Source organism: Arvicanthis niloticus, chromosome 21, assembly GCF_011762505.2.
Source record: "Arvicanthis niloticus isolate mArvNil1 chromosome 21, mArvNil1.pat.X, whole genome shotgun sequence".
NCBI classification, from domain to species: domain Eukaryota; kingdom Metazoa; phylum Chordata; class Mammalia; order Rodentia; family Muridae; genus Arvicanthis; species Arvicanthis niloticus.
Window position 1 is genome coordinate 10,597,293 of NC_047678.1, and position 17,149 is coordinate 10,614,441.

Here is a 17,149-nt window from a genome sequence, read left to right on the forward strand (position 1 = left end):
TAAAAAAAACCCTAATCATGTATGTTCACTGCCATATCATAGATTGGAGGGCTGATGGGAGCAAGGGGGCCTATTTGATCCTTTGTTCCCACTCCTTTTATACTGAGTGCTCATCCCATTAATGAGAGCAGAATCCCCACGACTGAATCAGTTCTCAAGAGGCCTCACCTCTTTCCCCTACATCTTCAGGATTAGGTTGCAGCATACATTTTAGATCACAATGTGCATTGTTCTCTAAGCTGATAATCTGCGCAAGTGCTTGAGCATGCTCTGTACTCACAACCTCTGAGCCTTCAACTACCTAGAGCAGCGGTTCTCAACTCCTAATGCTGTCATCCTCACGTTGTGGTGACCCCAACAATAACATAATTTTCATTACCACTCCATAACTATAATTTGCTACTGTTATTAATTGTAAATGTTTGTGTTTTCAAATGGTCTTAGTTGACTCTTGTAAAAGGGTCATTGAACCCCCTTTAAAGGTTTGTGACCTATAGGTTGAGGACAATGATCTAGAGAAGGGCTGGAGGGTTGACTTCTGTCAGATATCTTGGAAATCAGCTTTGGCTCTCAACTGCTTCAAATGACCATCTCACCGTGGTTAACAGGAGCTGGCCTGTGGGAAGTTGAACATTGTATAAAATGGCTAGCTTCTAAGTAGAAAAATGGAAGCTACAAGATATATTCATCAGCTGTTGAATGCAGACATGTTTATAAGCACTGTGTATTCCTAATACATTGACCCCTTCATCATTTAAATGTTTGTTTGTCTCTAGTCATATCTTACCTAATGTTTGTTGTGACTGAGCCTAGAGCTAATTCATTTCTCTTTTGGTACCTATTTCTGTGATATATAGATACACACACATCTTTTACTTTTATATTTGTGTTACTGGATTTAAAGTATGTTTTCCCTGGAGGAGGATATAATTGGATTGCGCTATCAATCAATTCCGTCAATGTCTTCTTTTAGGCTATAACATTTAACTCATTTATATTTAACATAACTACAGAAATGATAGGATCTATACTTACCCTTTTAGTAGTTCTTCTGTCTGCCATTCCTTTTTGTTTTTCTGTTCCTTCACTTCACTTGCTTTCTTTTGTGATAAGCAATAGGTTACCAGAGTTGGAGGTTAATAATAATCAAAATTCTCGAAGAAATAATTTTTAAAAATGTAAAAGCTTTTAGAGTCTCACTTTTACTTTTAGCTCTTTTACTATCCGGTCAGACAATTTCCCTGTGCACCAAGGTACCCCAGAGCACAGAGACTGGAGACCTCAGCAATGGATCCATGATCTGTTGAATGTTTCTGAGCTGTCTTTTCTTATGGAATCAGGCAGTTTTTAGTACTAAGTTGCAAGGAAAATGTGAATTCAAACTCCTCTCACTTTCCTCTCTAAACCAAGGAAAAGCACACTTTAAGAACCCCTAAATGAGATAGGATGTGATCAAATCATCATGTAAATCCAAGAAAATTCAGACAAAAAGCCTAGGCCTTGTGTCTTCCCCAAAGATTAATCCAGGGCATGGTGATTTTCATTCATTAGTCAGCTTTGCATCACTTCAACAAGTACCTGAAAAAAGATGGCTTATAAAGATAGGACATTCAAGTTGGCTTGCAGATGATTGTTTGTGTATGCATTTCTGGATATAGTACCCATGGCTTCCCTCATCCAAGGAAAGTGTTCTACCACCGACTTACACTGTTGGCCCTTCACTCAGTTTTGGAAGGCCAGTCTACAATTTGTTGTCCCCTTTGCTTTGGGGCCTGGTGGGAGGCAGCACATAATGATATGAGGCACATGGGAGAGCAAAACTGCTCATCTCAGAGCTAAGATGCAAAAAAGAAAAGAAGATGCTAGAATCTCAGACCACTTCAAATCCATGCCCACAGCGTTCTGCAGAGCCTCGGTGGATCTCCACATCTTAAAGTCTCTGTCATCTCCTAATCACAACAAACTCAAGATCAAACCTTTAACAAACGGGACTTTGGAAAGTACCCAGTTACAAATTATAGCACCATTGAACCATGATGCTTCCAGAACTGTGGCTGCAGAGGATAAGACAGAGTTCTTGACCTTGGATTGTCTCCTTCATTTCTTTCTTCTTTACCCTGTACTAGGGAATGCTGCTGAATTTCTCAGACTCCAGATGTCTTAAACCAACACCAATAAATAATGGGAGGCTGGAGATAAAGATGAAGGAGGAAACCGAGCGTATCTCTCCTACCTCCTCTCATTCAGGTGTTATTTGTGCTGGCTGATCCCGTATTCCACCAGACTAGCTTTCCTGGCCTCTGTTAATGCTCTGTCCATCCAGCTTGAATGACATTGCCTTACAGTGATTTCACCTCATTGTCCTCTTAGCTCTTCAACAACTGTAATCAACTATCTGGATTAAACCCATTCTATCATACTCTGATATAAGTAATATTCAATCACCTACCTCCACCACCCATGCCACTCAGATGCACACATATTTTGTGTATAGCTTCAGGATGCTGTCACACTCTCTAAAGTCCTCTAGCCATGGAGCTAAGATTATAGAGTCCGTGCATTGGTAAACCATGAGTTTTAATATGTATTTTTCCAAATTGATAACTTATTTATATTCTTACACTGTCCCCTGTTGACATCAAAAGCTCAGTTAACTATTCTAAATGGTCCACTCCACCGAGCCAGCTACAGTCCTAAACTAGATTCTTTTTAGTACAGATGCAAATCAAAGGAATGACCTTGGCAAATGAGGCTCTTCTATCTGTTAGGCTAGAACATGCAGATAGTGCCGTGTAACACTTTGAGTTGAACACTTCCAGCAGAATATCCCTGAAAATATATCAAGTTTTTAAAGGGTGCACCCTAACACTAAAGCCATGAGATACCCCTGACCAACTAGAGTGTGTAGCTTTTTACTCCCTTTACAGTAAAAGCACTCACTATGAAAATCACTGCTTCTTGGTGTTGAAGCTCCTCTGATTCTTCCCACTTTTCCAGATCGGAGTTGCTAAGAACACCTATGACCTGAAGAATAGATTCCCCTGTTCCAGGTCTCCCAATCATCCCAAAGATGACCCCTCAGCAATTTCGCTTCTCTCTCTCTCAGCCCTCAAACCCCCACCTCTCCCCACACCCAATCCCTACCCCTGTTCTGCTCCCCATCTCTTCTCCCATCCAGTTCCCTCCTTCCATCCACCTCTGATGTATATTTTATTTCTCTTTCTGAGTAAGATTCAAGTACCCTCCCTTGGGCCCGCCCTGTGATTTAGTTTCTTTGGGTCTATGGATTATAGCATAATTATCCTGTACTTTATGGCTAATATCCACTTATAAATGAGTACATACCATGCATGCCTTTCTGGGTCTGGGTTATTTCACTCAGAATGATATTTTCTAGTTCTATCCATTTGCCTGAAAATTGCACGGTGTCTTTGCTTTTAATAGCTGAATAACATTCCATAGTGTAGATGTACCACATTTTCTTTATCCACTTTTCAGATGAGGGGCATCAAGGTTGTTTCCAATTTCTAGCTATTATGAATAAAGCTGCTATAAACATAGTTCTCAAGTATCCTTGTATGATGCTCTTTTGGATATATGCCCAGGAGTGGTATAGCTGGGTCTTCGGTAGAATTATTCTCAATTTCTGAGAAAATGCCAAATTGATTTCCAGAGTAGTTGTACAAGTTTGCACTCCCACCAGCAATAGAGGAGTGTTTCTTTTACCCCACATTGTCACCAGCATGTGCTGTTACTTGAGCTTTTGATCTTAGCCATTCTTTGGGTGTAAGATGGAATCTCAGAGTTGTTTTTGATTAGCATTTCCATGATAATTAAGGATGTTGAACATTTCTTTAAGTGTTTCTCAGCCATTAGAGATTCCTCTGTTGAGAATTCTCTGTTTAGCTTTGTACTCCATTTTTAATTGGGTCATTTGGTTTGTTGGTGTCTAATTTCTTGAGACCTGGATTTGGGGAGGCTCTCAGGAGTCTTTAGGGGTGACTCTAGTGGAGACTCCTAGCAGCAGGGATATGCCAACTTCAACCTAAAACCTTCGACCCCAAATTTGTCCTGCCTTGAACATGTTCAGGGAACAAATACTGAGGGGATGGCCAGCCAATGACTGGCTTAACTTGAGACCCACCCCAGGGGAGAGAGCCAATTAATTGACACTATTAATGATATTCTGCTATGCTTGCAGACAAAAGCCTAGCATAACTGTCCTCTGAGAAGCTTTATTTAGCAGCTAATGGAAATAGATGCAGAGACCCACAGCCAAACATTAGGCAGAGCTCAGGGAGTCTTTTAGAAGAGTGGGAGAAAGGATTGAGGGAGCTGGAGGGTCAAGGATACCACAAGGACACCTACAGAGTCCGCTAACATGGACCAATGGGTGCTCACAGAAACTAAACCACCAACCAGAGAGCATACAGGGTCTGGACCTAGGCCCCCTACCATATATGGACTCTGACTCTGACTCTGACTCTGACTCTGACTCTGACTCTGACTCTGACTCTGACTCTGACTCTGACTCTGACTCTGACTCTGACTCTGACTCTGTTGCCTTCTTTTGGATCTCTTTTCCCTAGATGGCTGCCTTGTCTAGTCTTAGTGAGAGAGGATATGATTAGATCTGCTGCAACTTGATGTGCCGGGGTGGGCTGGTACCCATGGGGCTTCCCTTTTCAGTAGAGGAGAGAGGGCAATGGGGAGGGGAGCTGTGAGGGTGGGACTGGGAGGAGCAGTGCTGTGATCAGGATGCAAAGTGAATAAATAAATAAAGGAAAAAATAGAAACTAAGATATCATTAATTTAAATGGGAAGGTGCAAAACATAAAACAAAAACAAAACAAAGCAAAGCAACCTCCTCCCCCCCCCCCATCATGTTTGGTGGTATACATTGGTACTTCCAGCACTTGGGAAGTAGAGACAGAGGTCAGGAATAAGTTTGATGCCAGTTTGAGTAACGTGAAACCTTATTTTAGAAAGATAGAAGAGAGGGAGGGAAGGAAAGAAGCAGGCAGGGAGGAGTGAAAGCCCTTATCCATCCCTCTCAGTTTTGGAGCTTGATTAGAACTTACTTTATATTTTGAAAGTACCTTACTGGTATCTGTATCCTTCCTTTCAGTTAAGTTTCCTGGGAGTCATCCCACCATCAGAGCCCCAAGGAAAGAGGAGAAATATCCCTATACAAGATATGATGTAGGAGCTGTCTCTGTGAGACAGGAAGAATGTATTAGTTCTTCATCACTATAACAAAATACCTGAGACAGGCTAGTGATACTGGGAAGTATGTTTATTTACCTTGCTGCCTTGGAGGTTTAAGGACATGGCATAAGCTCAGTTCTGGATTTCTACACATAGGCACACACCACAAATAACCACAGCAAAGAGAAAGTAGAAAGGCCATCCATAACCTCCAAAATATTGTGCACAGAGGAAGGCAGTGAGAGATGGGGAGGCGGGTAGGGAGACAGATGTCCTGACTCTCTCAATAGGGTGAAGAATCATTTTCAGTTCAGTTACTTTTCTAAAGACTTCCTCTGGCCATATTGTATCCAGTATAACCTGGCAAACCCCAGATGGTCACAGAAATTAGCTAGGAGGTTAAGATGTATAATGGTATCTGCATTATGGTGATGGGATGCTGCAGCCAAATGTATAGCAGGTAAGCCTGGCTAAGAATCTCTGGGCAACATAGTGCCACCTTGAGAGACATACAACTCCAGAGTTGGAATAAATACAGCATGACCTTTTCACTTAGACAGTATAAAGGGGACATGATGTGGCTTCTCATACCAGAGGCTCCTGTCAATCTGAAACTATTACGGAGACTGGAAGATCTGAGAGGAACAGGGGAGTGGCTTGTCTGATGCTGAGGTATCTGCCATCACCTGAGGTCATACAAACACCCTCTTCCATAACTCCAGATGCTACCTTAGACATGAGCAAGATGAAAAGGTATATGAAATACTTGTCTAGAAGAAGCAAGATGCTCTGAGACTATTAAAGAATTTTAAGTCATATTGTCTCCTTGTATCAATTGATGTTTCTTTGAAAATATGTCACTTGCAAAATTTTATTCCTGATATGAACTGATAGTCGAGACCAGATAGGATAGGATTGAATCTGAGTCAATTGTCCTTAAGTCCGTCCCCAGAAATAGTCAGATACTGCAATTGTGGAAGGGAGTTTCCCTCCATGAGGGGCTAACTGTCCTAGCTGCAGATAACATACAGTTTTCTCCCAAGCAGATCACAGAGAAGCATGCAAGGTGTCTCTTCAAATCACAAGGATTTCCTCCACAAGGAGATGCTGTGAGCTCAAACTGGTTCTAGCTGGATGGGGAGATCTCTAAACTCTTCTAAACCTTTCAGCCATCAAATGAGGATTGAAACACATCTCCACTTGTTATGGCCAAGTAAAGAGCTGACAGAAGGAAACGGAGCAGCATAGGAGTCCAGGTCCTGTGACCGTTCCAGATGTCTTCCCTGTTCTTTAAGTTATGAGTTGAGACTTGGCTCTGACCTGGGGCAAGATAGAAGTTGCTGGCTTCGGTCAGGTCCTTGCTGGAGTTCTTGAGACAGATCAAGCATAGGATTTATCTCCAAGGAGTTTCCAGGCCCAGTGTCAGTCAGTCCCACAACCTCCTTTCTCTTTCTGCTTTGGTATTAGAGAGTAAAACATTCCTTAGTAGAACAGGTTGGGGTGTGGGATTTTATGTCTAAAATGGGACCTCATAGAGTGAGTGAAATTCTGGCATATTAAAGTCATGCACTTTTCAGTGGGTCTATTAAGTAGAATCTAGAGAAAGTACTATGGAGCCATAACTGCACTGTGGCCTTGGGTAGCTGGTATAGATCCACTGCTGCTGCAGGGTGTGGGTGGGAGAGGCAGGGAGTAAGCACAGTGTACCTCACGTTTGAGGCAGTCTGTAGTCACAAATATGTTTTCTTTGAGGAAGTCAGTGATATTTTTCTTAAGACTTTCAACTAAATGCAGTATCCACCCACATTATGGAGGGTCAATTGTTTCCCTCAAATTCCATTGGTTAAAATGTTAATCTCTCTCTCTCTCTCTCTCTCTCTCTCTCTCTCTCTCTCTCTCTCTCTCTCTCTCTAGAGAAATAACGATTTTAATCAACCAGAAAGGTAAACTGTGGGCATCTGTCATCGTTGTGCCTAAAAGTTAGAAATCAGTGGAGACAAATTATTGAAACAAGGCAGTCTCCCCACACCTGTGAAACTGCTCCAGTTAACTAGAAAATATCATCGTGAGTGAGGTAATCCAATCACAAAAGAACACACATGGTATGCACTCACTGATAAGGGGATATTAGCCCAAAAGCTCGAAATACCCAAGATATAACTCACAGACCACATGAAACTCATGAAGAAAGAAGACCAAAGTGTGGGTGCTTCAGTCCTTAGAAGGAGTAACAAAATACTCGTGGGAGCAAATATGGAGCCAGTGTAGGACAGAAACTGAAGGAGGGGCCGTCCGGAGACTGTTCCACCTGGGTATCCATCCCATGTGCAGTCACCAAAGGCAGACACTGATGTAGATGCCAGGAAGTGCATGCTGACAGGAGCCTGATAAAGTTGTCTCCTTAGAGGTCTGCCAGAGCCTGACATATATAGAGGCAGATAGATGCCAACCATTGAACTAATTATGGGGTTCCCAATGGAGAAGTTAGAGAGAAGACTGAAGTAGCTGAAAGGGTTTGCGGCCTCATGGGGAGAGCAACAATATCAACCAACCAGAGCTCCCAGGGTCTAAACCACTAGCCTGGGAGCACATAGGGAGGGACCCATGGCTCCAGATGTATATGTAGGGGAGGATGGACTTGTCAGACATAGGTGGAAGAAAAGATCCTTGGTCCTGTGAAGGCTGGATGCCCCAGTGTGGGGAAATTCAAGGGTGGGGAGGTAGGAGTGGGTGGATGGGTGGGGTACATCCTCATAGAAGCAGGAGTAGGGGGGATATGATGGGGGGGGGGTTCCAGGTAGGGGGAATGGGGAACAGCGATCATATCTGAAATGTAAATAAAATATCCAATTAAAATTTAAAACAACAAACAAGAAATGGTAATGTGAAAATAGAAGTCTGAGAGTAATAAAAAGTATATAAAAAGGCTCTAAGTGTTGTCCACTTTCTATAAAATAGCACCTGAATCTGACATTAGGCTAGAACAAAGAAGTAATTTCAGGCAAGAATCTAAATTTTAGGCTAGAACAAGGAAGTAGGCTTCAGACATGAAATGACTTTGGGCTAGGACAAGGAAGTAGGTTCAGATATTTTGGTCATCCTGATAAGCCCTTAGAAACAGTGATCACAGGAGTGTTCACAAAATTATGTTTATTGCCTTGCTTGTTCTTTCATTATTTGTGTTTATTGTCTTGCTTGTTCCTTGACTATTTGCATCTATTGTATTGCTAGATCCTCAACCTAGAACTGACCTTAATACTTGAATATAATTAAAATGGTATAAAAGCAAAAAGGAGGAGGGGGAATGGGATTGGAGGTTCTAGGAAGGGGAAATGGGAAAAGGGGATGGCATCTGAAATGTAAATAAATAAAATAGCCAATAAAATAAATACTATAAAAAATAAATGTTAATCTCATCTGTAAAATACCTTCACAGCAACATTCAGACTAGTGTTTTACTTGGGTCATGGGGCCCAGCCAAGTTGACACATAAAATTAACTGCCACATAAGGATGAAGGCTCAGTTGGTGTATGATATTATGATGGGACCAGACCATTGGCCCACACTGGAATATTAATGATTGACATCAATGAAACATTCTTTGACCTCCTCTGTCTATTCCATAAAGACTCAGGTAAGAAATACCTTTTGGGGGGATAATCATAAAAGCAGCCTTTCAGATACGGCAACCATAGGTCATGAGTCAGCAGCCCCGAAACTCGTACATTTGATGCATTGTGTTTTAAAAGTAGGCCTTGTTTTTCAGCTTCCTCTGCAGTTCTATGTGAAGATTGGTAAATCAGTTTTTACTAGTTTTATTAATAAAACATAATTTGGAAAAAAAAAAAAAGCAGCCTTTCTAGAACATAGTGGGAAAGATTTAGGGAACTGAAGCCTAAACTGGACAGACATGAAGAGAATGTTTGGCTATGTATATGACCTCAGCAGTATGCAAATTTTGGTGAGTCGCTAAGCTCTGCCAGGCTTCAGGGATTGGCCTCACAGGGGCAGTGAGGGAATGAAGAAAGGAAAGATCCAGAAAAGCTGGGATCAGGTGGACTGGGCTCTCTGATGGAGAAGTCACAGCACCCCAAATGTTCAACATCCTTATATATAGTTGAACAGGAGAATGGATTATTATATAAAGATAAACAAGGAAGAAGGAATATATATATATATATATATATATATATATATATATATATATGCATATATATATGAATGAAGTTTAGTTTGTTTCAGTAGGAGCAGTCTCTTTGTGGGAGCAGTCTTCAGGCTGTAAACAGCCAGGGTAAAGTGGAAATGTCTGGTTTCTTTGCAGACTCAGTTAGGTTATAATGATGTTTTGCTGGAGCAGGCAGGTGAAAGAAAGTCTTGCTAAAGCAGACATATGAAAGAATGTTTTGTTGAAGCAGACACAGGAGAAAGGATGTTTTGCTATAGGAAACATGTGAAAGGACATATGATGTTTAGAAGAAATATAAATGTGACCCCACAGACAATGGGCACTCATGCATCTGTTTGCTTTGTTCTGCCTTGCCAGTCTTCACTGATGACACACACGTATTAGTTTGCCTTACATCATGTTGCTGAGTTTTGCTCGTGGTGACTTTATGGAAAGAATCACCAAAGAACGTCTTGTGAGATTTCTGTGGCTTTTTTCCACTTCCATAGACTTGGGCTGATTGGCAAACCTCATGGTTTCTTCTGGATTGAACTGCCTTGTTGATTATTGTATGGTATTTGCCAAGAGGACTGGACTGCAGCTGCCGATTCATGTTTGGTGTTTGCTAGTGGACTGGACAGGGAACAATGAAGATTGGAATCACCCCAGAGAACTATTTTTAAACAGGTCCACTTCCCCTGTATCCTAATAACCTTTTTTTCCCCCACTACCTCTGGTGGGTGGCAGGCTAGAGGGGAGGTTGAACCCTTATTAAAGTAGATTGTGAAAAATATATGCCTACACTAGTGTGGTATGGAGTTAATTAACACTGTTAACATTTGTGAGCAGATGCAAAGAAGGCTTTGCCATACCTCTAAGCCTCACTCTGGGAAGGTTTTGCCACTCCCATGAGTTGGAGGCACTGGGGTCCTTCAGATGACCATTCCCATATCAAACAATACACATTCTCTCAGGTCTGCACTCACACCCTACAATGATTAGAGGAAGTATAGACTGCCCCCTCCCTGCCTCCTAGAAGTGAACCTTCTGTGCCATAACCCCCATCAGTTAGGCAAAGTAGCTCTGGTTGACAAAGTAGAGGGACCATCTTGTGTTTGAGATTGGGAATGTCGGTTAGATATTAACAGGCTTGGAGGACATTGGGATAGAACCTCCTCCTCCAGAATCAACCGTCTGTAAAGCTGAAGACTAAAATTGTAGCACTAATTACTGGCCAGAAGAGTAAAACCTGAGGTCATATCTCTGACCCTAGGAGGAGATGTGGTATCCTGAATTGCCCAGAAAGTCATTAAGAGATAATTATCTGAACCTGTTTCCAGGGTCCTTAAATCTCATAAGATGATTATCTAGCGGGAGAACAAGGACATACTATTGTCCTTTCTATAAGAGTAAATCTAAATGTGCCTGGCAATTATCTAGACAGAATGTTGTCTGTTAGAAAAAACTTGTTTGTTTTAGAGCTTCTAGATGCAGCATAAAGCCTACATAAAATGTGGATCAGTAGTACAGTGCTCCATTTGCCCACTATCTACTTGATTCCCTTGAATGTGCCCTACTTTGTAATAAATTCTTCCCAAATCCTGCACTTTGCTTTGCACGGTGTTGTGGTGTTTGTTTTGTTTTTCCTGAATCCTGTTGATAGTGTTTACAGGAAGGTAATGTATTCCAGAGCAAGATCCTGTACCAAGAGCTCCAAGTCACATGGAGGAGTAGAACTGAATCTTTGTAGGGTAATAAATAGCTAAAGTGCAATTTTCTATCAGGATGGGAAGTCTCTGTGTGGCTGCTCTGGATAGCTGCTCATGAGCAGAAGCACCAGGATGCCCAAGCCAAGGGCCCAGACCTGGAATTGGTTATGATTGCTGACAGACTACAAGGTGTGGGAGGTTTGGGGAGACAAGAGTCTTTGAAAGAGAGTGATGGAGCTTACATATCATCTAGTTGCTGTCATTTCTAAACTGGCTCTACAAGCCTTACAAGCCTTTCTAAGCAGTTACTGTGTCCCTGAGATATCTGCTAAGAAAGGCAGGGTCTGTCCTGTGCCCAGGGGGCCACTGTGTAGAGGGGAGGCAGGTTCCTGAATGTGTCCTTTGAATGTCTCTCCCACATAGAGTATGAAATTTAATCCCTACTAAAAGTCTTAAGAGTATGCAAGAAGGGGCCCCTGGGAGGTTGCTTGTTTAAGATAAAGTCATTAAAGTGGAGCCCATGATTGAATCATGATGGTTTTGTAAGAAGAGGAAGAGAAAGCAGAACTGTCCCCCGCCTTCACACATATCCTTTGTCATGTGAGTCTGTGCAATCTGACCAAAAACTTAACCTATTTTCTTTATTATGTTATCCAGTCTATGGTATTTTGTAACTAACAACAGAAAGTAGACTGGGGAAGTAGATGATTGTAGTGTGTCCTGGATTTCTAAAGGGAGACACGGGGAAGTGACATGGAGAGGGAAGAGACAGAGGGTGGTTCATGATCAGACTTCTCAAGAGCTCATCAGAGAAGGTGAGAGTGTGCTAAGAGAAGTAGAAACATTCCAGTCACTGTTCTCTCCTATACCCTTCTCCCTTCCCCTCATTTTCTTTCTAAGTAAGGTACAGAAAAAGGCACACTCATATTTCAAGGACACTTTTACTAGATCGGTGTTCTATTTAGGCTCTAAAACTGGGCAGATGACCTTTTGTTTTTGTTTTTTGGGTTTTTTTTTTTTTTGGTAGTCTCTTATAAATTCTATATATAGTCTTCAAATCCTCTGCATCAATCTGCATTTCCTCTACTCTCTGATGATCTGCTCCCAACCCCAGGAATGTCAGGATCTGCCTCTGGGATTCAGATGCCAAAAAAGAACATACAGTGGTGCTCATCCGAAGCCAGATGTAGGTGTGACTGTCCAGGAGAAATGAGAATATCAAATGCTGCTTTTCAGGATGCCTTCTGCACAGACTTTTGCAGAATGAGAACTAAGCTGAGCCTCAGGAGAAAAGGCTGTCACTGGCCACACATCTGCAGCTCTGTGCAAGACAGTGGCCTTCACTGAATCACCTCCAATATCCCTCATGCAGCACGTGAAAAGGTCAATGAATTTGTGTCCAAGGTCACATTGCTGGTAAACGGCAGACTATACTTGAATTCGGTGTAGATGATACAGAGGAGGAAGCATAAGGACAGTGTTCAGCATAAGTTATGCCTTACCTGACGTTGGAGCCATACCAGAGGGGAGTAGCCATCGCATGAATCTTCTCACAACAGACCCAGGAGGAGGGCTTGAGAGAGAAAAAGGGAACTGCCTTCCAAAGCCCCTGTCGTTACTTCACAGAAAGTTCCTAGTTGTCACAGGGGAAGAGCACATTTATGACAGGTAGTACTGTGGTTAATGGATAGACTTGGGCCCTTGAGACCTTGAGATATTATACTCCAAATTGTTCGCCAAAGGAATACCAGCAATCCCAGATATGATAAGTTGGATTTTGTGTCCCCAAAGCGTATTGAAATCCTAAGGTGCAGCACCTATGAGTACTAACTTATTTAAAACTAGAATAGACTGTGGTCTGATATACCCTCCAAAACTCAGGTTGAAGTTCATCATAGCAATACTAAGAGGTGTAACCATTAAGGGATTGAGAGAGCACTCCAGTTGGAAAGGATGAAGGTAGTTTCAACAGGCACAGGTTAGTTTTCTCAGGAATGGGTCCCTGATGAGAGAATGAGTTTGACCTGGGTTTTCTCTCTGTCTCTCACATAAATTTCCTTGTCATGTAACACCATTCACATTGCCATGATGCAGCTTCTCAAGACAGCCCTTGCTGGGTGCCAAGAACTTGGTTTTGACATTCCCTCCCTCTGGACCAATAAGAAATAAATCTTTACTCTTTATAAATTACTCAGTCTGAGTAATTCTATTGTAGCTGCACAGACAAAGACATTTTTGTACTTTATCATTATGATGAGGCCATTAGAGTGGACCCAGTACAATATGGCTGCCTTTATAAGGGAGGATATTTGGACACAGTGACAGACAAATATAGGAGACATGTGTTAAGCAAGAGTACCATATGAAGATAAAGGATAATATCAAATTGTTATAGCCACAAGTCAAGGATCACCCAAGACTGTTGACTAAGCAGAAATTAGAAGGGAACCATGGAAAGATTCTTTGTCATAATCCCAGAAGGAATCACCTTGAAGATACCTTGAGTTTGGTTTTCTAGACTCTAGATTGATGAGGTAAACTTATCTGCTATGAAAGCCACCTAAGCTGAGGAACTTTGTCATCAAAGTCTTCCAAATTAATACAGCAAAGCTCTGGGATGCAATGCCCATCCCAGCCCTCTGACTGGACGTAGGCTGATAAATTTGAGAAAGCCCAGGTACTGCCCCTGATAAAAGACACCCAACAGTGGTGTGTGTCCTGTCACATGAGTTCAGGAAGCATGTGGGCATACCCCAGAATGCATCCCTGCAATTCTAAAGAAGTATATACAATAGCTCATATTCTAAACAGTAAGGACCTGCTTTGAAGGGAGCCCGTCCTACAAAGAACCAGATCGGAGTTTGATTGCACACTCCTGCCACCCACACTGCTGGAGGATGTTTGTGCTTTGTACTGATCCAGAGACAGTTAGCATCAGGAGATTAGCTTCACGATGGCCCATTTGTTTTTTTCTACTTCATCCTCAATTCTTTCTCTAACTCTTCCGTAGGGGTTCCTGACCTCAGTCCAATGCTTGGCTGTAAGTATCTGCATCTGTCTTAGTCAACTGCTGGTGGAGCCTCTTAGAGGACAGCTATACTAGGCTCCTGTCTGTAATCACAACATAGTATCAGTAATAGTGTCAGAGTTTGGTGCCCTCCAATGGGATGGATCACAAGTTGGGCCGCTCACTGGTCAGCTTTCATGCAGTCTTTGCTCCATTTTTTTTTGTCCTTGCATTTCTTTTAGGCAGGAACAATTTGGGTCCAAAAATTTTAAGATGGGTTGGTGTCTCCATCCCTCCACTGGGGTCCTTCTAACTACTGGAGGTGGTCTCTGCAGGTTCCATCTCCCCACTGTTGGGCATTTCAGCTAAGGCAACCCACACTGAGTCCTGGGAGCCTCCCCCATCCCAGGTCTCTTGGAGTTTCTAGAGTTTCTCCTACACCACAACTCTGGCAGCTGCATATTTCCATTCATTCTCCTGGTCCTCTGGGCTTTTCTCCTGTCTCTCCCCACATACCTGATCCTGTCGCCCCTCACCCCATCCCCTCCCTTCTCCTACCCAGGCCCTTCCATCCCTCTGCCTCCTATGATTACTTTGTTTCCCCTTTTAAGTGGGATGGAAGCATCCTCACTTGGGCCTTTCTTCTTGTTTAACTTTTTAGGTCTGTGGTCTGTATCATGGGTGTTCTGTACTTTTTAAGCTAATATTCACTTATCAGTGAGTACATACCATGCATGTCCTTTTGGGCATGGGTTATCTCAGTCAGGATGATATTTTCTAGTTCCATCTATTTGCCTGCAAACTTAATGATGTCCTTGTTTTTAATAACTAAATAGTACTCCATTGTGTAAATGAATCACATTTTTTATATTCATTCTTTGGTTGAGTGCCAACTGGGTTGTTTCCAGGTTTGAGCTATTATGAATAAGGCTGCTGTGAACATAGTAGAACATGTGTCCTTGTGGTATGTAAGAGCATCTTTTGGGTATATGCCCAGGAGTGGTATATCTGGATCTTCAGGTAGAACTGTTTCCAATTATTTGAGGAACTGCCAGGTTGATTTTCACCTCCCACATCTGAGGTCTCATGTTCCATTATTTTAGGGTTTTTTTTTTGTTCTTGTTTTTGTTTTTTTAATCAACAAGCACTGACTCAGCTCAGTGTCACTCCTTGAGACAAGGTTAGATGCAGCTCAGTGCCACGCCACCTTACATCACCTCCTCACAAAGGCATCTTAAAATATCACCTCATTACAAGAAGGTTGAGTAGTGTATAGGATATTTCATGAGAGGAACCATGTGCATATAACATTCTTTTGCAAAATATTGCAATAATTGTTCTCATTTATTATTAGTCATTTTGTTGACCTCTTGTTATACATGTTTTATCTATTTATTTGTGGAATGCAACCTACTTTGTTTTGTTCTTTAAAAACTATTTTAGATTAACACACAAAGCAATAGATTGTAGGTGTCATCTTCATAGACACATGTCATACTCTGTTCCCACTCACTCTTCCTCCATGCTACAGCCTCTAGCTCGTTCCCCCTTTCTCCAGTTAGTCTCCTCTCTGCTTTCCCAATCCATTATCCCATTGCCTTTTCTATTTCCCACTTCCCTAAATATATCCACGCCTCCTTTAAGAATTCCATTATAAACAACTATAAACACACACACACACACACACACACACACACACACACACAAACACATGCATGCCCATGCACACACACATTTATTATATGCATGCATGGGTCACTTAACCGAGGTGACTGTCTTTCTAAGTCTACCTTATTTCACTAAACAGAATGATTTCTGGTTGCATCCATTTTCCTACAAGTGGTGTGATTTTGTTTTTCTATAGAGCTGAAGAGAAATTGTGTGCCACAATTTTCCTTATCTGTTAATCTGTTAGTAGGCACTTAGGCTGGTTCCATTTCCTAACTCTTGTGAATTGTAAGCATGCGTGTCAACATTATCAACAGAGATGTGCAAGTGGTATGTGGACAAGAGTGGTATAGCCCATCATATGATGCTATTTTCAGCTGCCTAGGGAACTTGTATATTGATTTTCATAGTGGCTACCAACTTTGAATTTCCTCCAGCAGTGAAGGAGAGTTTCTTTTTCCTTGCATCTTTGCCAGCATTCATTGTCATTTTTTTTTTTTTTTTTTTTTTTTTTTGCGATGACAAGCATTCTGCCTGGAGTGAGATGGAATCTCAAAGCAATTTTAATTTGCTATTCCTATAACTAAGGATATTGAACACTTTCTGAGTATTTACTGAATATTTTATTGCAAAACTGTCTATTCAGTTCATTAACTCTAATTATTGATTAGAGTCTGGGGCTATTTAATTTGTGAAGTTCTTTGTACAAATTAATATTCGAGATATTAACCCTGTGTATTATATAAACTGGAAAATATATCTTTCCCCTCTGTGGGCTGTCTGTCCACTCTGGTGACTGCCTCCTTCACGCTTTGGCAACTTCTATACTTCATATAATTCTATTTGTCAACTCATGAGCTTATTTCCTATGCAACTAGAATTCTGTTCAGAAAACCCTTTGCCTACATGCAGAAGCACTTACCTATATTTTCCTGCAGTAGTTTCAGCTTTGGGTCTCATATTAAGACCTTTGATCCATTTTGAATTGAAATTTTTGTGCAAGGTGAGCAGTATGGATATAGTTTCATTCTTCAACACTGAGAAATCCACTTCACTCAGCACCATTTGGTAAAGAGGCTATATTTCCTCGGACGGATTTCCTGGCCATGTTTAGTTTATAAATTGAATGTTGTTGAGAATACGTATGTACAGGGGGGAATTCTCTGTATGGCTAGATTTTGGAAGGATCCACAACTTTAAAGGGTGTCTATAGGGAATCTTGGAAAATATTGCTTCAGGGAATTGGATGACTATAGTTTCTAAGCCTCTTCATCAGTAAGAGGGAGACAATAATAGAAATGTTATGGTGACCTGTGAAAGTTAAGTGAAGCGCTATACATAAAAGTTCTTTGATCAGCACTTGAAGCATAACAAGTGCTTAAAGGATACTA